Below are 24,488 nucleotides of genomic sequence, written 5' to 3' on the forward strand. Positions count from 1 at the left end.
GGGGAGAAATGGGACGGCATTCAGTTCACATTTGAGAGTGCTTCTCTTTAAATTTTCATAAGTGGAAAGGAAGAAGATCACTAAGTTTACAAAGACAAGTCCCAGAATAGGACTCTCCTTCAGTGTATTGCCTTTAATCATCTGGTGGGAGGGCCCTCAAGAAGTGGCCAGGACCGTATGAAGATTGGTGAAGAGTTTCAAGGAGGAGAATTGAAGGAGACAGCTATGGGATTAATTTTGAGAGATGCCTTTGCTGAAATGTCTCATAAAGTATACATGGAGAGCAAGGGCACGAGGAGATAGAGAACTCTCTGGGCCAAACAATAAATCAGAATTTCCATAGTTTTCCTCTGTTAGTCCTTATTGAAAAATTCGTCTACTGCTAAAGGTGTCAAGTGGCCCTGGCAGCCCTACCAAAAAGCAAAACAAGGAAAAGGTTTAGGGAGCCAAGTCTAAAAGGAATATTATTTATGTTTCCCAACAATCATTAAAAACAGATTCTGTTACCTAAACCTTGCAGAACCAAGGGTCCTAATACTCACTTTATTCTGGCGAGTTTGTCCGTCTAATAAAAGATACTGACAGGCCAGGTTCTTTTCTTAGATAAACAGTAAAATAACATGGCTATAAACAGAAAAAAATGGTGAGAACACAAATGTTGGTATATTAGGGCATTCTTGCATTGCTAAAAATAAATATCTGAGACTAGGTAATTTATAAAGAAAACAGGCTGGGTGCAGTGGCTCATGCCTATAATCCCAGCACTTTGGAAGGTTGAGGTGGATGGACAACCTTAGGTCAAGAGTTCGAGACCAGCCTGGCCAACATGGCAAAACCTCATCTCTACCAAAAATACAAAAATTAGCTGGGTCTGGTGGCACACACCTGTAATCCTAGCTATTCAGGAGGCTGAGGCAGGAGAATCACTTGAGCCTGGGAGCAGAGATACTGCCACTGCACTCCAGCCTGGGCCACAGGATAAGACTCCATCTCAAGAAAAAAGAGAGAGATTTAATCAGCTTATGATTCTGCAGGCTTTGCAGGAAACCTGATGCTGGCATCTGCTTGGCTTCTGGTGAGGCCTCAGGAAGCTTAAAATCATGATGGAAGGTGAAGGGGGAGTAGGGATGTCACATGACCAGAGCAGAAACAAGACAGAGCATGGTGCCACACACTTTTAAAAAGCCAGATCTCATGAGAAGTCACTCATCACAAGGACAGCAACAAACAGATGGTGCTAAACCATTCATGAGAAATCCACCCCCATGATCCTATCACCTCCTACCAGTCCCGCCTCCAATACGGGGGATTACAATTCAACATGAGATTTGGGTGGAGATAAATATACAAACTATATCATTCTGCCCCTGGCCTCTCTCAAATCTCATGTCCCTCTCTCATTTCAAAATATAATCATGCCTTCCCAACAGTCCCCAAAAATCTTGACTTGTTCCAGCATTAACTCAAAAGTCCAAAGTCCAAGTCCAAAGTCTCATCTGAGACTCAATCTCTTTCCATCTATGAGCCTGTAAAATCAAAACAAGTTATTTACTTCCAAGATATAATGGGAGAACCAGCATTGGGTAAATATTCCCATTCCAAAAGGGAGAAATCAGAGAAACCAAAAGAAAGGGGCTATAGTCTTCATGCAATTTCAAAACCCAGTAGGGCAGTCATTAAACCTTAAAGCTCCGAAATAATTTCCTTTGACTCCATGTCCCACATCCAGGGCACACTGGAGCAAGGGGTGGGCTCCCAAGGCTATGGGCAGCTCTGCCTCTGTGGCTTTGCAGCTGGGTACAGCCCTCGTGGCTGCTCTCACCGATTGTTGAGTGCTATGACTTTTCTAGGCACAGGTGTAAGCTGCTGGTAGATCTGCCATTCTCAGGCCTGGAAGGCAGGGGCCCCCTTCTCACAGCTCTGCTAGGCCATGCCCCACTGGGGACTCTGTGTGGGGTCTCCAACACCATACTTCCCCTTGTCACTGCCCTAGTAGAGGTTGTCTTTGGAGGCTCTGCACCTGCAAACAGGTTTCTGCCTGGGCACCCAGGCTTTCTTGTACAACCTCTGAAATCTAAGTTGAGGCTGCCAAGCATTCTTCAATCTTATATTCTGTGCACCTACATACATAACACTGTGTGGAAGCCTCCAAGTCTTATGGCTTGCATTCTCCAAAGCGGCAGCCCAAGCTGTACCTGGGTCCCTGTGAACCGCAGCTGGAGCTCGAGTAGCTGGGATATGGAGAGCAATGTTCCAAGGCTGTGCAGGGCAGGGGGGCCTTGGGCCTAGCCCACAAAACCGTTCTTTCTTCCTAGCCCTCTGGGTCTGTGAGGGAAGGGGCTGCTGCAAAGGTCTCTTAAATACCTTCAAGGCCTTTTCCCCATTTTCTTGGATATTACTGTCTGGATTCTTTTTAGTTAGGCAGATACCTCTAGCAAGTGGTTTGCTCTGCAACCTGATTGGGTTCTTCCCATGAAAATGGGCTTATCTTTTCGAACACATGGCCAGGCTGCAAATTTTCCAAACTTGTATGCTGTCCTTCCCTTATGAGTTCCAGCTTTAAGTCACTTCTTTGCTCCTATATCTGAGTTGGGCTGCTAGAAGCAGCCAGATCAATTCTTGAATGCTTTGCTGCTTAGAAATTTCTTCTGCCAGGTACCCTAGGTCATCAACCTCACAAGTTCAAACTTCCACAGATTCCTGGGGCCTGAAGACAATGCAGCCAAGTTCTTTGCTAAGGCATAGCGCATGTGATCTTTGCTCCAGTTCCCAATAAGTTTCTCATTTCCATCTGAGACGGTGGCAGGCCTGGACTTCACTATGCATATTTCTGTCAGCTTTTGGTGACAACCATTTAACAGGTCTCTAAGAAATTCCACACTTTCCCTCATCTTCCTGTCTTCTGAGCTCTCCAAATTCTTCCAACCTCTGCCCAGTTCCAAAATCACTTCCATATTTTCAGATATCTTTATAGTGATGCCCCCATTTCTCAGTACCAATTTTCTGTGTTAGGTCGTTCTTGCATTGCTATAAAGACATACCTGAGATTTGTAAATTGGTAAAGAAAAGAGGACTATTTCCCTCACACTTCTGTAAGCTTTACATGAGGCACAGTGCTGGCATCTATTTGGCTTCTGGTGAAGCTTCAGGGAGCTTTCAATCATGGTAGAATGCAAAGGGGAAGCAGGCACGGCACATGGTGAACGCATGTGATGAGCAGGAGAGAGAGAGAGCAGTTGGGGGTGTTGCCCCACACTTTTAATGAGACCAGATCTCATGTGAACTCAGAGGGAGATCTCACTTATCACCAAGGGAGTGGCCCAAGCCATTCATGAGGGATCCACCTGCATAATTCAGACAGGAACCTCTAACACTGGGATTACACCTCAACATGAGATTTCGACAGGGGCAAATATCCAAACTATACCACTTGGTTTTCAGGTCATTCCAGAGCACTAGCTCTACCCTGGCTTAAATCCTGAAAGATATCAAATTTATGCTAGTTTTTGACCAACATAAGAAAACAGGTCAAAGATTTGCTTAGTCGATTGTACCATTTCTGCCTTAACTACTTGGGAGCTACTGGGAATTTCTATTTTTAAAATCAGGTTGTATCAAGATTGTTTGGGGCTTTTTTTTTTTTTCTTTTTTTTTTTTTTGTTTGAGACAGAGTCTTGCTCTGTTGGCCAGGCTGGAGTGCAGTGGCGTGATCTCTGCTCACTGCAAACTCCACCTCCCGGGTTCACGCCATTCTCCCGCCTCAGCCTCTCAGTAGCTGGGACTACAGGCGCCTGCCACCATGCCTGGCTAATTTTTTGTGTTTTTAGTAGAGACGGGGTTTCACCGTGTTAGCCAGGATGGTCTTAATCTCCTGCCCTCGCGATCCACCCGCCTTGGCCTCCCAAAGTGCTGGGATTACAGGCGTGAGTCACTGCGCCCAGTCCTGTTTGGTGCTTTTTGACCAAAATCTCTAAATAACTCCAAAAGCCATAAACAGACTATAGCTAGAAAAAAGCAGACAAAGATATTAGAAACCAAGCTTGAGTAACTCAAGTCTTTAATGCTGTCTTACTAGTCTCAGTAATTCAACACCTAGGAAACATCCACAGAAGACATTTTATCAATCAAAACAAAGAAGCTCGGGCAAGCACTGCGATGTGTGCTCACTCATAGGTAGACTTGTTTTTGAAATTAGTTTTCAGTGATATTCATTCAGTGTAAGATTTAGTCTCCATAAACTGAAGCACAGCACAACTTGAAGCTTTACTGGACCCTTGGGAGTGAGAAGCAGTTCTGTAAGGTGTCTGTGATTAAGTAGCAGTTTCATCCTGATTTTTCAAGCTCAGCGCTCTCTACACTTTCACATGCTTGAAGACAAGATGTTGAACAATTGGCCCAGAGAAGTTTTTCCTCTCATTTATGTAATCTTCTGGTAAGGAAGGAAGGATGTGACTTAACATGATTCTCCTTCAATCTGAACATGCCAGTATACCTTCTTTCCCATCTCATTTAATATATACTCTGTGCCTGTTTTTGTTTTTTTTTTTGTTTGTTTGTTTTTTTTTTTTGTTTTTGTTTTTGTTTTTGTTTTTTTTTTGAGACGGAGTCTCGCTCTGTCGCCCAGGCTGGAGTGCAGTGGCCGGATCTCAGCTCACTGCAAGCTCCGCCTCCCGGGTTTACGCCATTCTCCTGCCTCAGCCTCCCGAGTAGCTGGGACTACAGGCGCCCGCCACCTCGCCCGGCTAGTTTTTTGTATTTTTAGTAGAGACGGGGTTTCACCATGTTAGCCAGGATGGTCTCGATCTCCTGACCTTGTGATCCGCCCGTCTCGGCCTCCCAAAGTGCTGGGATTACAGGCTTGAGCCACCACGCCCGGCCTGTTTTTGTTGTTGTTGTTTGTTTTTTGAGACACTCTGGTCTCACTCTGTTGCTCAGGCTGGAGTACAGTGGCATAATCATGGCTCACTGCAGCCTCAACCTCCAGGGCTCAAGCAATCCTCTTACCTTGGTCTTCTGAGTAGCTGGGACTACAGGTGGGTACCACCATGCCCAGCTAATTCCTTCAAATTTTTCATAGAGATTGGGTCTTACTTTGTTGCCCAGGCTGATCTCAAACTCCTGGGCTCGAGTCTCCCAAAGTGCAGGGATTGCAGGAGTGAGTCACTGTGTTTGGCCTCCGGGACTGTCTGAAGTCTCTTTTTCACAACTCCTGTTTTTCACAGCTCCTGTTAGTTGAGGAAAAAACATCTGGAATTACAGTGTTTACAACTGAAAGGGATGAAGTAGTCATTTAGGCCACGTCTTTAATTTGTTGAGGATTTACTGGAGAGCCAGATAAATGAAGTCCCTTGCATACGGTCATTTGAATATTTATTGGCAAAGCTTGGCCTTTGTCCCCCTGACTTCTCATTTCATCTTGTGGTGCTTCCAGGATATGGCCACTTTGCTAGACCTGAGTCATAAAAACAATGGGGTGCTAAGACCAGCCATACTATATGAAGTGGTGACAGTTTCCTCACCTAAAGTTGGGTTATCTTTCTAGAATCTTAGAGTTGGAACCCAAATCAGAAATCAACTGTTTGATCCTCCCACCAAGGCAGGTGTCTCTCTTGCAATATTCTTGAGACAATCTGGTTTCTGCCTCCTTACTTTCTATTATCAGGAGCCAGCTTCAGGAAATACAACATTTCACTAGAATTTGTGTGTTGTTACATATAGCTAAAATTTACCTTCTCTTCATTTCCGTCCTTATATCCCAACACTGCCCCATGGAGTAACACCAAATGCAAAGACAAACTGTGCTTTCGGCCACAGGACACTCCTTTAGAAGTGTTAAAATACTTATCCAGTATTTCCTCAAGCTTCTTTTGTTTTTTCTCAAAGCTAAATATCTGAGTTGTCTAAACTGTGCCTTATAGGTTACAGTTGCTGGATCCTTTGTGATGCTGAACTTTGGATATATTCCTTTTGGCAAATGACTGTATCCTATTTATCCACTAATTCGACAGATATTTAATAAGCACCTACTAAGTTGACGGAGATTTTAAAAATACAAGCATGTGAATAAGAAAATATACAAAGTGGTATATAACAATACAGGCTGTGGAGAAAAGTTAAGCAGAGCAAGGGGAGGTGGAAAATTTGTGTATGGTTAGGAGCTTGGTGCCTTGCTATTCTGTTAATACTCACAGTGATCAGGAAAGGCCTCACTGATGTAGTGAGCTTTGAGCAAACATGTAAAGGAAATGAAGGAGGAAGACTTGCCACTGTCTGGGGAGAGAGGATTTGGGCATAGAGAATAGCTCCTGAGGCAGAAATAAGTCTGATGTGTTTGGAGAACAGCAAGGTGGCCCTTGAGGCTCCAGTGGAGGGCGTGAGTGGGAGAGTGGGAGGAAGTGAGGTCAGGGAGGTTGTTACGGGCTGAGTGGTGTCTCCCTGGAATTCATGTGTTGAAGCCATAAGCCCCAGAACCTCAGCACATGACTGTGTTTCGACATAGTGTCTTTAAAGACCTAAAATGAGGTCATTAGGGTGGGCCGTAATCCAATATGACTGATTTTCTCACAAGAAGAGGAAATTAGGACACAGATGGGCACAGAGGGAAGACCATGTGATGACACAGGGAGAAGAGAGCCATCTATAGCGATAAGCCAAGCGGAGAAGCCCCCAGAGAAGCCAATCCTGTTGACACCTTCATCTCAGGCTTCCAGCCTCCAGAACTGTGAGAAAATAAATTTCTGTTGGTTAAGTCACCCAATCTGTGGTACTTTATTATGGCTGCCCTAGAAAGCTAACACAGAGGGGAAAAGGGCCAGATAGTGTAAGACCTTGAAAACCATTTTCAGTTCTTTGAGCAGAAGGGGAGCCAGTGAGGGTTTCTGAGCAGATGAAGGTGATGATTTGGCTCATATTTTAAAAGCATCACTCTAGCTTCTGTACTGAAAGCAGTCTATGGGGAGGCAAGGACAGAAGGAAGAAAACCAGGAGGAGGCTGTTGCAGAAATGTACATGAGGGTGGAAGGCGGTGGTGAGGAGAGGGAAGTTTTGGAATATATTCTGAAGTTAGAGCCAAAAGGATTTTCTGATGAACTGGAATTGTGATGTGTGAGAGAGAAAGGAGTCAAAGATGACCCAAGGCTTTTGGCCACAGCAACTTGGAGAATGGAGTTAACATTCATCGAGATGGAAAGGACTGTCGGAGCAGTGGGCTTTTTTTTTTTTTTCTTCTTCAGCTTTTAAGTTAAGGAGTACATGTGCAGAATGTGCAGGTTTGTTACATAGGTAAATGTGTGCCATGGTGGTTTGCTGCACAGATCATCCCATCACGTAGGTATTAAGCCCTGCATCCATTAGCTATTCTTCCTGATGGAGCAATGGGTTTTAAGGGGGAGGACCAAGAGTTCAGTATGGACACATTAAGATTAAGATGCCTACTCATCTTTGAGTTTGAAATGCCAGCTAGGCTGTTGGATGTATGAATTTAGAATTCAGAGGAGTGGTCAGGGTAAAGATACAGATGGTACTGAGTGAGATCACTTAGGGTGAAATGAGGACAAAAAGGAGGATTTGGAAGCTGGGGACGGTGGCTCATGCCTGCAATTCCAGCACTTTGGGAAGCTGAGGTGAGTGGATCACTTGAGGCCAGGAGTTCAAGACCAGCCTGGCCAGTATGGAAAAACCCTGTTTCTACCAAAAATAGAAAAATTTGCCAGGCGTGGTGGCAGGTGCTGTAATCTCAGCTACTCAGGAGGTTGAGGCATGAGAATGGCTTGAACCTGGGAGACAGAGGGTGCAGTGAGCTGAGATGGCGCCACTACACTCCTGTCTGGGCCACAGAATGAGACCCAGTCCCCCTGAACTCCCCACAAGTAAAGGATTTGGGATTAAGCCCTACTGTACTTGGAAATGTTGAGGTTGTTAAGATGAGCAGGAACCAGAGAAGCAAGCAGAGGAGGGGCAGCAAGTGGAGTAGGAAGCGAAAGAGGGTGGTTTCCAAGAAGCCAAGTCGAGAATGTGTTTCATGAGGACAGAATGACTACTGGGTTAATGCTGCAGATACTGTGTGTTTAATAAGATAAGGACTGCGTTGTATTTAGTGATAGAGAAGTCACTGGTGACATTGACAAGAGCCGGTTCAGAATGGTGGGGACAGAAGTATGATTTGAGTGGGCTCAAGAGAGAGTAGAGGAAAGAACTTTGAGTCAGCAATGATTAAAATATTCTTTTGGAGGACTTTTGCTATGAAGGGAGCAAAAAGCTGAAGGTAGCTAAAGGGAAATACGAAGAGAAAGTAATTTTATTATTATTTTTTGAGACAGAGCTTACCCAGGTTGGAGTGCAGTGGTGGGATCACAGCTCACTGCAGGCTCAACCTCCTTCACTCAAGTGATCCTTCTATTTCAGCCTTCTGAGTAGCTGGAACTACAGGCACATGCACCACACCCAGCTAATTTTTTTATGAGCTTGAGCCCAGGAGTTTGATACCAGTCTGGGCAACATAGTGAAACGCCATCTGTACAAAAAAATACAAAAATTAGTGCTTGCTTCAGCAGCACCTATACTAAAATTGGAACAACACAGAGAAGTTTAGCACAGCCCCTGTGCAAGGATGACACGCACATTCGTAAAACGTTTCATATATTTGTAGAAGCACATAGAAAAAAAACACCAAAAATTAGCCAGATGTGGTGGCGTGTGCCTATGGTCCCAGCTACTTGGGAGGCTGAGGTGGGAGAATCACCTGAACCTAGGAGGTTGAGGTTGCAGTGAGCTGTGATTGCACCACTGCACTCCAGCTTGGGAATGGAGTATCGCCCATGCTGATCTTGAATCTCTGGGCTCAAGCGATCCTTCTGCCTCAGCCTCCCAAAGTGCTTGGATTACAGGTATGAGCCGCCATACCTAGCAAAGAGGCTTTTTAAAAAATTGAATATGTGACGATATATTTGTATGCAGAGGAGAATGATTCTGTAACAAAGGAAAATGAATAAAGCAGGAGAGGGAACAATTGTTGGAGCAATGTCCTAGAGTGTAAGAGAGAATGACACACAGAATACAAGTGCAGGAGTTGGTCTTAGATGGCACTAACATCTCTAGCTATGTTGCCTTATAGAAAGCCACATGTAGCTATTTAAGTGTAAATTAATTTAAAATGAAGACAATCTAAATTTTTTCTGGGCGTGCTAGGTGGCCCATGCCTGTAATCCCAGTACTTTGGAAGGTCGAGGTGGGTAGATCACCTGATGTCAGGAGGTTGAGATCAGCCTGGCCAACATGGCAAAACCCCATCTCTACTAAAAATACAAAAATTAGGCTGGGTGCGGTGGCTCACGCCTGTAATCCCGGCACTCTGGGAGGCCGAGATAGGCGGATCACGAGGTCAGGAGATCGAGACCATCCTGGCTAACACGGTGAAACCCCGTCTCTACTAAAAAATACAAAAAACTAGCCGGGCGAGGTGGCGAGTGCCTGTAGTCCAGCTACTCGGGAGGCTGAGGCAGGAGAATGGCGCAAACCCGGGAGGCGGAGCTTGCAGTGAGCTGAGATCCAGTCACTGCACTCCAGCCTGGGCGACAGAGCGAGACTCCGTCTCAAAAAAAAAAAAGATACAAAAATTACCTGGGTGTGGTGGCACATGCCTGTAGTCCCAGCTACTCGGGAGGCTGAGGCAGGAGAATCGCTTGAACTCAGGAGTCAGAGGTTGCAGTGAGCTGAGATCGTGCCACTGCACTCCAGCCTGGATGACAGAGCAAGACTCCATCTCAAAAATAATAATAATAATAATAAGTTGTGCTAGCCATATTTCAAGTGTTCAATAGCCACATATGGCTAGTGACTATAGTACTAGACAGCACCAACAAATAATATTTTGGTCATTACAGAAAGATCTGCTGGGCAGGCCTGAGCTGAGAAATGAGGGAAGGCAGACATATGTATGAGCACCTATGCAGAGAGGTGAGTAGATGTGGTGGGGGGAGCTTGTGGAAAGTCTTTCCTGATTTCTTCTGTGTCTCACTTAAGGCTACTCAGGAGAAGTACCTGGAGCTTTGAGGAAAAGGTGCAGACTATATCTCTAGGAGATAAAGAGAGTGAGGGGACACGGGGAAAACGGCAGGATTGCAGGACAACTTTTAAGATCCACTTCAGGCCAGCACAGTGGCTCACACCTCTCATCCCTTTTTTAAAAACTTTGAGACAGGGTCTTGTGCTATAACCCAGACTGGAGTGTGGTGGAGCAATCTCGGCTCACTGCAGCCTCAACCTCCTTGACTCAAGTGATCCTCCCATATCAACTCCACTACACCCGACTAATTTTTGTATATTTTGTAGAGACAGGGTTTCACCATGTTGCCCAGACTGGTTGCAAACTCCTAGACTTAAGCAATCTGCCAGCCTCGGCCTCCCAAAGTGCTGGGCATAAGGCACCACACCTGGCCACACCTGTAATCCCAACACTTTGGGAGACTGAGGTGCGGGAATCACTTGAGGCCAGTTCAAGATCATCCTGGACAACGTAGTGAGACCCCATCTCAACAAAAAAGAATTTTAAAAGTTAGTCAGGTGTGGCCAGGTGTGGTGGCTCATGCCTGTAATCCCAGCACTCTGGGAGGCTGACGCGGGCAGATCACAAGGTCAGGAGATCAAGACCATCCTGGCTAACATGGTGAAACCCCATCTCTACTGAAAATACAAAAATTAACCGGACGTGGTGGTGGTAATCCCAGCTACTCAGGACGCTGAGGCAGGAGAATGGCGTGAACCCAGGAGGCAGAGCTTGCAGTAAGCTGAGATCGCGCCACTGTACTGCAGCCTGGGCAACAGAGCGAGACTCCGTCTCAAAAAAAAAAAGTCCCGTATGGTGGTTGTATTAGTCTGTTTTCATGCTGTTGTTAAAAGACATACCCAAGACCAGGCAATTTACGAATAAAGAGGTTTAATTAACGTACAGTTCCATGTGCCTGGGGAGGCCTTACAATCCTGGCGGAAGGCAAGGAGGAGCAAGTCACATCTTACGTGGATGGCAGCAGGCAAAGAGAGAGCTTGTGCAGAGAAACTCCCATTTTTATTTTTAAGCTATCAGAGCTCATGAGACTTACTCATTATCATGAGAACAGCACGGGAAAGATCCACCCCCATAATTTAATCATCTCCCTCTGGGTCCCTCCACAACGTGTGTGAATTATGGAAGCTGCAAGATGAGATTTGGGTGGGGACACAGAGCCAACCCAGATCTGTGGTGCTCACCTGTAGTGCTACCTACCTGGGGGGCTGAGGCCAGAGGAGCCCTGGAACCCAGGAATTTGAGGTTGCAGTGAGCTATGGTGGACTGCTGCACTCCAGAGCCAGCCCCTGTCTCTAAAAATAATTTTTAAAATATCCACTTTAGGTTAGTGATCTCTAATTTAGGGAGACCAGTCAGCATGCTGTGGAGTTTTTTCCAACTTACGTTCACTGGCATGAATGCACTGTTAGAGTAGACAGAAAGCTGGGGCTCGTCCAATGAGTGGTTCTCTGTCCCAGCTGCATGTTAGAATCACCTGGGTGAGTTATTTAAAAAAAAAAAAAAAAAAAAATCAGAAGCCTCATCCTTGTAGCCAAAGGATCTGATTGAACATTCTGAAAATGGGGCCTGAGCAACAAACACTCATTTAAAGCTCCCAAGGTGATTCTAACACAGATTTTTTTCTTTTTTTTTTTTTTTTTGAGACAGGGCTTCACTCTGTTGCTCAGACTGTAGTGCAGTGACGCCATCTTGGCTCACCACAACCTCTGCCTTCCAGGCTCGAGCAATTTTCCTGCCTCAGTCTCCCAAGTGGCTGGGATTACAGGCGCATGCCACTACTACCTGGCTAGTTTTTTTTTTTTTTTTTTTTTTTTGGTATTTTTAGTAGAGATGGGGTTTCACAGTGTTGGCCAGGCTGGTCTTGAACTCCTGACCTCAAATGATCCACCCGCCTCGACCTCCCAAAGTGCTGGGATTACAGGCCAGATATGTGTTTAAGAACCACTGAGTTAGAGTAAGAATGTGGAGGAAATGGGCGGAGAAGAGATGAAGGATGGGGAACTGTGTTACTGATGGACATGGGTTCCACAGGTGCAAAGAAAGGCACTTGGGGTTTGTGCAGGGATGGGGGACGGGATCAGATTGAGAAGTGTTCAAGGCTGATGAGTGATGAGAGATGGGCTGGGAATTTAGGGCTTCTTGGGTGACAAATACAAACTGGGTAGAGGGCACATGGCGATCTGCCCTGCTGGTCTAAATCAGCACAATCAACATAAATGTAGTAAAAACCATACAGATAATTTTAAATCTTTTATTGACCTTACTAGAAAAGAAACAAATAAACTTAGTTTAATAGTATGTTTTGTTATCCAATGTATAAAAATATTATTTCTTTTGTTGTTGTTGTTTTTGCAAATTTCTTAAAAAAAAATAATAGAGACAGGGTCTTGCTATGTGGACCAGGCTGGTCTCAAACTCCTGGCCTCAAGCAGTCCTCCCACCTCAGCCTCCCAAAGTGTTGGGACTACACGAATGAGCCACCACACCTAGCCCCAAATATTATTTCAACATAAAATCAGTATAAAGATTACTGAGATATTTGACATCCTTATTTTTTTATAGTTAGTCTTCCAAGTTTGGTGTGCATTTTACACTTCAAGCACATCCCAGTTCAGAGCTGACACATTTCAAGTGCTCAATAACCATATGTGCGGTGGACTATGCAGGTCTAGGTGGTGGTGATGAGGTTGCAAAAGTTGGATGATTTCTACAGAACATTCCTTTCAGAATACAAACGTACTATAATATATTCAATCTTAAGGTAGCTGTATGTGATTATATAGAAATATGTTCTTATTTAACCCAATATAGCTTTTCCAGAAAAGTGTCATGAAAGTCTTAGTCCTATGCTCTGCTAAAGTCCGAAAATTCCATGTCGGCCACACTTATCTAATAGAGATTGGTCTGGCATGAATTTCCTGGTGAACCTGTGTGAGCATCAGCTTCCAGAGGTGTCTGTTTCTTTTTTCTGTGTATTCTCGTGCCAGTCTTTTAACACTCCAGTCTGCCTCCTTGCTTTCATCTGTGTGGAGGTGATCTTTTCTTATTTTCTGACAGTTGAAGTTACTCACTCTGGGGGAGAAAGGACGATGGGAAAGCCAGCAACCACTTGCCATGTAAGTGGTAGCAAAGCTGGATTTGATTTATTAGACCTGATATTAGGATTCCAGATTATTGTAAGCAAGAAAGGGCTTGTATTCTTTGTGGAGGATCACGTGACAAGGGATTGGCCACTCTACCGTGGAAATGACTCGAAACTAAGTTGCCAAAGAGGGGGTGGTTGGAGGGCAGTGTCTAGATAAAAGGGCACCAACAAAGATGAAGGAAAGGATGTTATGGAGAGAGAAGCAACAGAGAAGAGTGCCCTCAGACATGCTCGCAGGAGAAAATCAGGAAGTCAACTGGGGAAAAAAAAAGTTTGTGTAGATGCCTTCTCTGTCTACGTCCTGTTGCTCAGAGTGGGAAAGAAGCAATCTGATATTTTACCACAGGCAAATAGACATGGCTTCATAGATGACACCAAGTGGTGGTAGAGTAAAACTGATAACTGGAGTTAAGGAATGAGAGTGTAGTTCTTTTTCAAAAGAAACTGACCTGGGAGTATGCTCTTTTGCTTGCTCAGCTGGAAAAACATTTAAAAGCTCCCTCTTCAAACAGGCAGCTTTGGTAGCCCCAGACCCAGGCGAACTCTTTGTCAGTGTCCAGGCCATTAGGACAGGATTTTAAAACAGGATTCTCACATCACGGCTCTACGTTGGAACACTGAATCAGATTATCTTTATCAGATGGTCTACACTCTATTCCCTCTCTTGTTCGGGTTTTATGCATTTCTGTGCTAGACTTTGAATACATAATTTGTCAATAGAGCACAGATTTTGTGAATCAGGCACATCCATGTTAAACCTGGGTCCATCATTTCCCACATGGTGACATCATGCCTATTAGCTAAGCTTAGTCTCTCTCCTCCTCTACGAAATGACGGTAATGCAACGTACTCACTGGGGTTCTTATGAGGCTCCTGGGGCTATTATGAGGCTTAGGGATGACATCTGTGAAGGGCTTGGCACCAATGGGCATTCAATGAATGCTAGTTGGGTATTGAGACTATGGACTCAATTTAGACAAGGATTTTTCATGCGATTTAGCTGGTTACTATACACAACAAAACAGAAGAGAACACAATGTGATAGTTGGCTAAAACAGTCTGAGTCGTACTTAAGTGAATTCTGGTCGGGGCCTTAGAAATAGACAAAGGAAAAGTGAGAGCCAGGCTGGGACATCTTTAGCAAAAGCTTGCCATGATTCTTGTTAAAGTATTGGGAGGATTCTGATGGGTGGCCTTTAGTCTGACATATTTCAGCCTCCACTCTCTTTCTCATCATCTTATTGAGCTATAATTCACATACCATACAATTCACTCATTTAAATTGTGCAATTTAATAGTTTTTAGTGTATTCACAGAGGAGTGCCACCATCACCATAGGCAATTTGAGGGCATTTTCATCACTTCAAAAAGAAACTGCTCTGCTTCTCCCTCCCCCAGCCCTAGGCAACCACTAATCTACATGCTTTCTCTGTAGATTTTCTCGTTCTGGGTATTTTATATAAATGGAATCATACATTATGTGGTCTTTTGTGACTGGTTTCTTTCACTTAACATAATGTCTTCAAAGTTCATCCATGTTGTATCACGTATCAGTACTTCATTTCTCTTGTGACCAAATACTATTCCATTGGATGGTATACCTTATTTCGTTTGTCTATTCATCAGTCGATGGACATTTGGGTTGTCTCCACCTTTTAGCCATTATGAATGTTGTTGCTGTAAACATATGTGCATAAGGCCGGGTACGGTGGCTCAGGCCTGTAATCCCAGCACTTCGGGAGGACGATGCCAGAGGATCATGAGGTCAGAAGATGGAGACTATCCTGGCTAACACGGTGAAACCCCGTCTCTACTAAAAATACAAAAAATTAGCTGGGCGTGGTGGCTCCGGCCTGTAATCCCAGCACTAAGGGAGGCCGAGGCAGGCAGATCACGAGGTCAGGAGATTGAGACCATCCTGGCTAACATGGTGAAACCCCGTCTCTACTAAAAATACAAAAAAATTAGCCGGGAGTGGTGGCTGGAGCCTGTAGTCCCAGCTACTCGGGAGGCTGAGGCAGGAGAATGGCGTGAACCCGGGAGGTGGAGCTTGCAGTGAGCCGAGATGGCGCCACTGCACTCCAGCCTGGGTGACACAGCAAGACTCTGTCTCAAAAATAAAAATAAAAGAAAGTGCATAAGTATTTGTGTGGGCATTAAAAATAAAAAATTTTGGCTGGGCACGGTGGCCCACACCTGTAATCCCAGCACTTTGGGAGGCCGAGGTGGGTGGATCACGAGGTCAGGAGATCGAGACCATCCTGGCTAACACAGTGCAACCCTGTCTCTACTAAAAATACAAACAATTAGCTGGGCGCGGTGGCGGGCGCCTGTAGTCCCAGCTACTCAGGAGGCTGAGGCAGGAGAATGGCGTGAACCCGGGAGGCAGAGCTTGCAGTGAACCGAGATCGCACCACTGCACTCCAGCCTGGGCGACAGAGCGAGACTCCATGCCAATAAATAAATAAAGAAATAAATTCCCTTGAGTATGTGCCTAGGAGTAGAATTGCTGGGTTTCAGCCTTCTCTTGGTTTTCCTGTTACAGGGAAGATCAAGAGTTAAGGACTCTACCCTTATCCCCCTAAAAACTTTCCTGTAAGAATCCTAAGTTAATAATGACTGAGCACCTACTACATACCGTCTACTATTCTAGGCACTGGACCGCTTTGCTAGGCACATCTCTCCCGGGTCAAGATGGAGCCTGACACTAGTGACAACTTTTATTCACAACAGGCATAATTGTAGGCTACCTTATGGGAACATCTGGTATGCCCAACTTATAGGGTTGCTTTGATACTTTGAGTATCATACTTTTTCTATTTGCTTGTGTACGTCTGCCTTTAGCTAGAGGCTGTAAATGTGGATCAAAAATAAAGATGTAGGGCCGGGGGCACGGTGGCTCATGCCTGTAATCCCAACGCTTTGGGAGGCCGAGGCGGGCAGATCACTTGAGGTCAGGAGTTCGAGACCAGCCTGTCAACATAGTGAAACCCTGTCTCTACTGAAAATACAAAAATTAGCCAGGCGTGGTAGTGCATGCCTGTAATCCCAGCTACTTGGGCGGCTAAGACAGGAGAATCGCTTGAACCTGGGAGGCAGGGGTTGTAATGAGCCGAGATCGCACCACTGCACTCCAGCCTGGGTGATAGAGGGAGACTCTGTCTCAAAATAAATAAATAAATAAAATTTAAAAATAAAAATAAAGATGTATGACTTTCTTTGTTGTTGTCGCTGTTGTTTTGAGACAGGATTTCACTCTGTAGTCCAGGCTGGAGTGCTGTGGCACGATCCTAGCTCACTGCAGCCTTGAACTCCTGGGCTGAAGAGATCATCTTGCCTCAGCCTCCCAGACAACTGGGACAACAGGTGCACACCATCATGGCTGGCAAATTTTTTAATTTTAATTTTAATTTTTTAGAGACAGGGCCTTGCTGTGTTGCTCAGGCTGGTCATAAACTCCTGGCCTCAAGCGATCCTTCCACTTTGACCTCCCAAAGCGCTGGGATTGCAGGCATGAGCCTCCACACCCGGTGCAGATGTACAACTTTTAAAAATGAAGAGAGGAACTCATGGGCACTACTGGCATACATCTAAGAATAAAATGTGAACAAGCTGGTTATTGTATTATAACAACTTGGTTAATACAATATGGTATTGATGAGATGCTCCCAACTCATCTTGGAGTAACTGAACGATGCTACCTGACAAGTAGACATGAGTAGGAAGTGGAGGTATACAGGGGCTGGGGTGGGGCAAGGAGGCTTTCCAGGCATGGAGAAAAGTGTAAACTAAGACATAGCTTATGTGAGAAATAAGCGCAGTACAAGTAGTCCAGTGTTGCTGGATCATAAGGGCTTCTGGGATAAAGAATCTTCAAAGAAGGAGAGATATAATTGCTTAATATACGGCTCACCAATGGGATTATGCAATGATTTATAACTGTCCCCCAGATAGCTGTGTGACATCAGACAAGCCATTAACATCTCTGTGCCTCATTTGTCATCAAATGCTGCGTGGGAATAAAATGTCATGAATTATCTCCTTTCTAAAGTGACACATGAATTGCTGAAAAAAGAAAAATTAAGTTCTAAAGAACTTTGTTTCTTTCTTTCTTTTTTTTTTTTTTTTGAGACAGAGTCTCGCCCAGGCTGTCCCCCAGGCTAGAGTGCAGTGGCGCGATTTCGGCTCACTGCAAGCTCCGCCTCCCAGGTTCAAGCGATTCTCCTGCCTCAGCCTCCCAAGTAGCTGGGACTACAGGCGCCCACCACCACACCCGGCTGATTTTTTATATTTTTAGTGGAAACGGGGTTTCATCGTGTTAGCCAGGATGGTCTCGATCTCCTGACCTCATGATCTGCCCGCCTTGTCCTACCAAAGTGCTGGGGTGCTGGGATTACAGGCATGAGCCACCACACCCGGCCTAAGAACTTTCTAATATTGTCCTATACGTAGCCAAGTCTTGTGCAGATAAAATGATATAGAGGAGATGTGTTATAGATTAGACTCTAGATTAAACAGGTTAAAGTTAAAAAACCCTTTAAGAAATGAAGGACTTTCTAACTGGCTGGCAACTGATGCCTCAAGGATGCTATGCCACTCATGCCATGACCTGGAGAAAACATTTCCCAAACCCCAAGCTCAAGTCTGCACTTATCCTTCCCCAACAACACCCTTCATGACTCATGGAAAGGGCACACCTTCTATCTAACCGTAAATTCTCCTGTAATAGTTGTTTTGGAACATTTGGTGTGTCTCTGAAGATCGTGGATTGTTCATAACGTTCTGAGCCCATCCAGCCATCCAATAGTACCAATTTCTTCACAGATCATATGGTTACTATGAACTTCTGTAACATTTGGCTGTTTCCAGGTCTTTAAGATCTTAGAGGATGCTCCATCGGGAGCCACATCACGTTTTATTCTGAGATGTACACCAACAGTAGTCATGGGTTCCTCTCTTCCTATCTGAAGGCTGTACATCTTTATCTTTGATCTGCGTTTACTGCCTCTACCTCATGGCAGCCATACACAAGCAAATTGAAGGAGCACGATACTCCCAGTACCACAGCAACCCTTTAAGTTGGGCAAATGCCAGCCAACATATGCCAGCCTCCAGAGCCTTTGCTCTCATTTACAATTTCACATAGAGCCGTAAGGAAGACCAAGAGGTTGCTTTGATGCCTACACACAACTATTCCTAAATAGTGGACTCAGTCATAAACGTATGTAAGCACAAGGAGCAAAGAGACAGGGCATTTCCGATTCTTGCATCCATTTGATTCACCTGCAAGGTTGTCTTGGTTCTTTAACAGTCATCCCCATGAAAGAGCAACAAGAACATGGAAATGAGCAGGGAACAAGGCATGGTGGGATCTGTAAGACCTTAAATGTAAGGGGCACAGAAAGTAAAGACAGAAGCTCACTATGATATCAAAGCACAGGTTTAAATTAAGTAACTGAAAGTCTATGTTCCAAAATTGCTCTAAGATCATACAGCAGTGGATTCTCCATCGCAATGCTCCCTGAGAAAGGCGTATGCTAACACCAGTCCATAGCCATTAATGAAGGGGAGTGAAACTGACCTGTGCTGGTATATCTACTGTTGACTTATGTGGTACAGAGGTTGCCTAAATTATCACTATTTGTGACATAAAAATTTGAAAGTTGTAATATCTACTAAAATTTGCACAGTGGCTATCATTGATGGAATGCCATTTCCCAAATTGAATTCATAGGATAAGGCTGTGTTTGGAATTTAAGTTTTTATTACGAGCGTTGGTTAAGTACAGTTGACCCTTGAACAATGGGGGGGGTTAGAGGTGCTGAGACTTTGCATATAACTTTTGACTCCCCCAAATCTTAACTACTAATAGCTGACTTAACTGGAAGCCTTACCAATAGCATGAAGAGTTAACACATATTTTGCATGCTATACGTATTATATACTGTATTCTTGCAATAAATTATGCTAATGAAAAGAAAATGTTATTAAGAAAATCATAAGAAAGAAAATATATTTACTGTTCATTAAATGGAAATGGATCACCAAAGTCTTCATGCTCATCATCTGCAGGTTGTATAGGCTGATGAAGAAGAGGAGAAGGAGACGTTGGTCTTGCTGTCTCAGGGGTGGCAGAGACAGAAGAAATGGAGGAGGTAGAAGGGAAGTCAGGAGAGGCAAGCACACTTGGTGTAACTTTTCTTGAGAAAAATCCCCTATAAGTGATCTGTGCTGTTCAAACCCATGCTGTTCAAGGGCCAACTGTATTCTGTTTTCATCTGCATCATAATTCTTTACTTCTCCAGTCATGGGTTACCAAATTACTACAGTTTTATTGTTTTAAGTAATATGTTTACGTATTTAAAAAATGATGAATACATATATTACTAAGACAATAAAACTAGACCACCAATCCATAGAGAGTTCTGTTTTTCTTTTGGTAAAATAAAACGTCAGAAAACAACCCTACTAGTAGGCCTGTGCACCCACCTTCCTGTGTTCTGAGTGTTGGCTGCGAAAAGCCCACAACTACCCCACTGGATGGAGAATTGTCCTCCGTAGACTTGGGCTGCCTCACTGTAAGTTGCCTTGGGTGGTGTGTATCCACCCCAACCATGGGCAGCACACACCCAGTTAATTGATTGGTGTGAAATCCTGCTTTTTTGCCTTAAGTTGGGACAATTTTCCTGGTGTCATTCTTGTTCCTAAACTTCTTATGACCTCTAGGCCAGGCGCGGTGGCTCAAGCCTGTAATCCCAGCACTTTGGGAGGCCGAGGCGGGTGGATCACGAGGTCAGGAGATCGAGACCATCCTGGCTAACACGGTGAAACCCCGTCTCTACTAAAAAATACAAAAAAAACAAAAACAAAAAAAACTAGCCGGGCGAGGTGGCGGGTACCTGTAGTCCCAGCTACTCGGGAGGCTGATGCAGGAGAATGGCGTAAACCTGGGAGGCGGAGCTTGCAGTGAGCTGAGATCCGGCCACTGCACTCCAACCTGGGGGACAGAGCGAGACTCCGTCTCAAAAAAAAAAAAACAGAAAACTTCTTAGGACCTCAGGCTGAGGCCAGACTTCCACCGTAACCATAACTTGCATTTGCTTCTCCTCCTGCCCTTTTCTGCTTCCCTCACCTTCTTGCTAATTTCTTCCTAAACATTCCCTCAATAAACCACTTGCATTAGAACCTCTATCTCAGGTTCTGCCTCCAGGACTCTGTGAAAGCATCCACTAGTCCCAAATGACAGTAAAGATTAAAAAATGTTAAAATAAAAGGATTTAACCGCTTTCAAATAGAGGGCACTCATTTACAAAGTAGTAAAGGATACACATTTAATTATATAAAAATATGATAGATGTTTGGAAATTTTGACATGTAGTCACAGAATAATGTGAAAATTATATACAATTATTGACATTCAAATAGCAGAAACATAAAAAGTCAAAGGTTGGCCATGGATGACCCTCATCAAGGGCAAATGTGTGCATCTATGCCCTTATATTTAATGGCAATGAACTTGTCAGCTACATCCTGTTTGACATTTATAGAATGATGTGCGATAATGGGATTGATGAATTCATTAGCATTATGAATCATTCATAAATAGAATCTTTAGCACATTTTGTTAAGTGTGAACTAAAATATGTTGTTTGGAGAGGACAAAGATTACAAATGTTTTAAATTGGGTTCCCAAAGGGCAAGGACAATTAAACAATCACATTCCACCCTAAATGATGGAAAGGTGAAATGTACTTCTTCTCAGTCATGTTATGCTCATGTGGCCAGTTGGGGCAGAGGAGTTTAGGAAAATCCAGAGAAGTACAAAGCTTGAGGAGGAGCATAAAGCTAAACACCAGGCACTGAGTCAGACACTGGACAGGAAGTTCTTTTCTGATTTTTCAAATGAAAAGACTGTACAGTTGAGATTAAGATTCATTAATTTATTGATTCAACCAATATTTAGAGAGCTCCTCTTACGTGCTGGGTCCTGTGGTTGTTGCTGCAGTTACAGATACGAAGAGGCAGGAGAGCTCCCAAGCCAAGTATGCAGGATTGTGTCATTTCTCGTTCCATGCTTTTTACTAATCATGTCTGGGAGTTTATAGGCTGTGTCTACATTTGTGTGGTTTCCTAGATATTTCAAATATTTAAAAATATCCAAGCCCTTTCCCATTGCCTTAAACTCTTCAGTTAATTCATATTCCAGAACTGGCACAGGGAAAAAGGGATCTCTTCTTTCTCCCAGGGAAAAAACCCCACAAGCCTATAGTTCTGGAAAATTAATGTGTGAATATTCTTCATTAAATATTCTGTATCTTATTTTTTTCCCCTGAAAAATGAAAATGTTACTTATGCCCCTGAGAGTACTTTGGTGAATATTAGTATCCAAGGTGTAAAATTCTTTGAGATTCTGGGGAACAAGAACTCCCCCATGGAGAGATTAAACGATCTTCTGTTATACATTATAGCGTTCACTATCTTGATATATTTCCTCTTGTTAATCTCTAACCCATCCAATAACCATAGCGACTAGAAATTGCGAATATCTTTTTATTGTATCTGATTTCTTGTAACTTTGAGGATTTTATTTTAGTAAATTAAATATATTATTTGTACATGTAATTTTGCTGCATAGAACAATTAGAATTCTGGATAAGTAGCTTGAATGTTATCTCCTAGAGAATAGGAGCTTATTATTTGCTAATATGGCTTATTACATTCTGATGAATATTTTGACTCTAATCTGAGTTGAATTGATAGGAATAAATTTTCCAAGTACTTAAAAATTATTTATGTTGGGTATTTTGTAGTGTTTTCCTTTTTATAAAACTACACCATCCGAGAAGAACTCTCATACTTCTGTGTCTTAACTTGTGGAAACTATTTATTTATTTATTTATTCATATTAGAGATGGAGCCTCACAATGTTTCCCAGGATGGCCTCAAAATTCTAGGCTCATGTGACCCTCCCGCCTCAGCCTCCCAAGTAGCTGGGACTACAGATGCCCACTGCTGTCCCTGACTATATGAATTATCTTTATCATTGAAAATTTAGGCCAGGCGAGGTGGCACATGCTTGTAATCCTAGCACTTTGGGAAGCCGAGGCAGGTGGACTACTTGAGCCCAGGCGTTCAAGACCAGCCTGGGCAACATGGTGAAATCCTGTCACTGAAAAAATAAAAAAAATTAGTCAGGGGTGGTGGTGCACACCTGTGGTCCCAGCTATTCAGGAGGCTGAAATAGAAGGATTGCTTGAGCCTGGGAGGTTGAGGCTGCAGTGAGCTGAGATGGCACCATTGCCTTCCAGCCTGGGTAAGAGAGTGAGACCCTGCCTCAAAAAAAAAAAAAAAAAAAAAAAAAAAAAAGAAAGAAAGAAAAAGAAAAAGAAACTTGACCAGTGTGTTTGTGCTGGTGTCAGTTTAATGCCTATAGAGACCCTTGGAATTTATGGGATGTTGAATTTTTAAAAATTCATTTGTATTAAGTAGACATTTTATAAAAGAGTAAATACCAACTAAAATAGTAATATTTTATCTGATGTTACCAAAAGGTTCTTCTTTTCAACATTTCATACCTGAGTAAGTTAACTTCTGAGGAATGAATTATATTACCTAGCAACCTCCATCCATCTTACCACATTGTTAAAAGCCTACATTCTGCAAATAATTCACATAATGAAACAATGGGCATAAATTAAGTTACACATTTAATTAATATATATATAATTAAATTATCTATACCAAGAAACATTAAACTTTTAAACAATTATAACCAAATTCGTTGCTCATTTTTTCTAAATTGATATTTACATCTTTATTGTTAATTTCTAAGAAAAGCCTTAATAAGCAAAATAACCTAGGAGTATCCTGAATTAGCAAATGTATATTTTATAGAAATTCTACATTTTATGGATTCTATCACTGCCTCTGTAGTACATACATTTTTATATTTACTGGTTCACTGGTATCCTATAAATAGCCTGGATTTTTAGTATAATTTATACTACTAGAATTGGTCCTCAGGTGTGCATATCAGAAGACAAACACAGTGATGGTTGACATATAGCAGGCTTTTAGCTCACTAAAAATGCTTTTTTTTAAAAGCAGGTTCAAAATTGGAAGCATGAATTGAAACAACACAGAAATAACATGTTTGCTTATAGTGGATAAATTGTACTATTTTATAGAAAACTTCTACAAATTTAAGACAAGTTACTGAGCTTGTTGACAAGTTATGAGGCCATATGAAAAGCAAAGAAACAACGAAAAACTAGGCACTATAAAAAAGTAAAAGGAGGCCGGGCACGGTGCCTCAAGCCTGTAATCCCAGCACTTTGGGAGGCCGACCTGGGCGGATCACGAGGTCAGGAGATCGAGACCATCCTGGCTAACATGGTGAAACCCCGTCTCTACTAAAAAATACAAAAAAACTAGCTGGGCGTGGTGGCGGGCGCCTGTAGTCCCAGCTACTCGGGAGGCTGAGGCAGGAGGATGGCCTAAATCTGGGAGGCGGAGCTTGCAGTGAGCTGAGATCCGGCCACTGCACTCCAGCCTGGGCGACAGAGCAAGACTCCATCTCAAAAAAAAAAAAGTAAAAGGAAATTAAAGTTGGTCATTGCAATTTAATTAAGACAATAGTTTGAATGCAAATGAGGACATAAGACTAATTCAATGGAACATTAGAAATTGTCTTGCTTGGTACTGTAATTTATATAGGCAGAAATGGAGACATACTGAGGTTAAGTTTTCATCCAAAGTCACCATTAGACAGTGGCCGAGCTGACTCCTCTTGTTGAGTCTTCTTTTCACTGCGTGACATTGCCTCTTATAAACAGGACGTGGTGCCAGTTAATTGTAATTGCTTAAGAAAAAGCAATTGAAAAAATGGTGAATTGTAATTACATATGGGCTGAAATAACATTAGTATAATCAGGAAGATTTGGGGGAGGAAACACCAATCTAGAACATCTATTTCAACCTTGGCAAGCCGGAATGACAATCTGCAACTTTATTTTTTACCAGTTATCACTTACTGGTGTAATGAAACAAATGCTACCAGTAAAATTTAATTATTAAATCAAGTCTTTAAAAAAAATGTGTATACATGTTTAAATCACATTGTACAAAGGAAAGAAAAGGGGTTGTATTGTTTTCAGGCATAAAAGCATTTCCTTCTTCCTTTTAATTTGATGTGAGACCAGCTTGTTTCATAGTCAAATTTGTATGGAAATGCCCAGAGAGGGCAAAACAAGGAGCTTAACAGATGTCATTTTGCTCTTC

The 24,488-nt window shown here is 43.2% G+C and overlaps 1 non-coding gene across 1 annotated transcript; it reads left to right on the top strand.

Moving 5' to 3' along the window:
* The first annotated feature begins 8,536 nt into the window (after positions 1-8,536).
* LOC112425141 (U6 spliceosomal RNA) lies at positions 8,537-8,643 on the top strand. Its single transcript, XR_003016153.2, has one exon. It is a non-coding gene; the product is annotated as a U6 spliceosomal RNA (small nuclear RNA).
* Positions 8,644-24,488: the final 15,845 nt, after the last annotated feature.

This window comes from Macaca nemestrina, chromosome 4 (genome assembly GCF_043159975.1).
Source record: "Macaca nemestrina isolate mMacNem1 chromosome 4, mMacNem.hap1, whole genome shotgun sequence".
Lineage (NCBI taxonomy): Eukaryota > Metazoa > Chordata > Mammalia > Primates > Cercopithecidae > Macaca > Macaca nemestrina.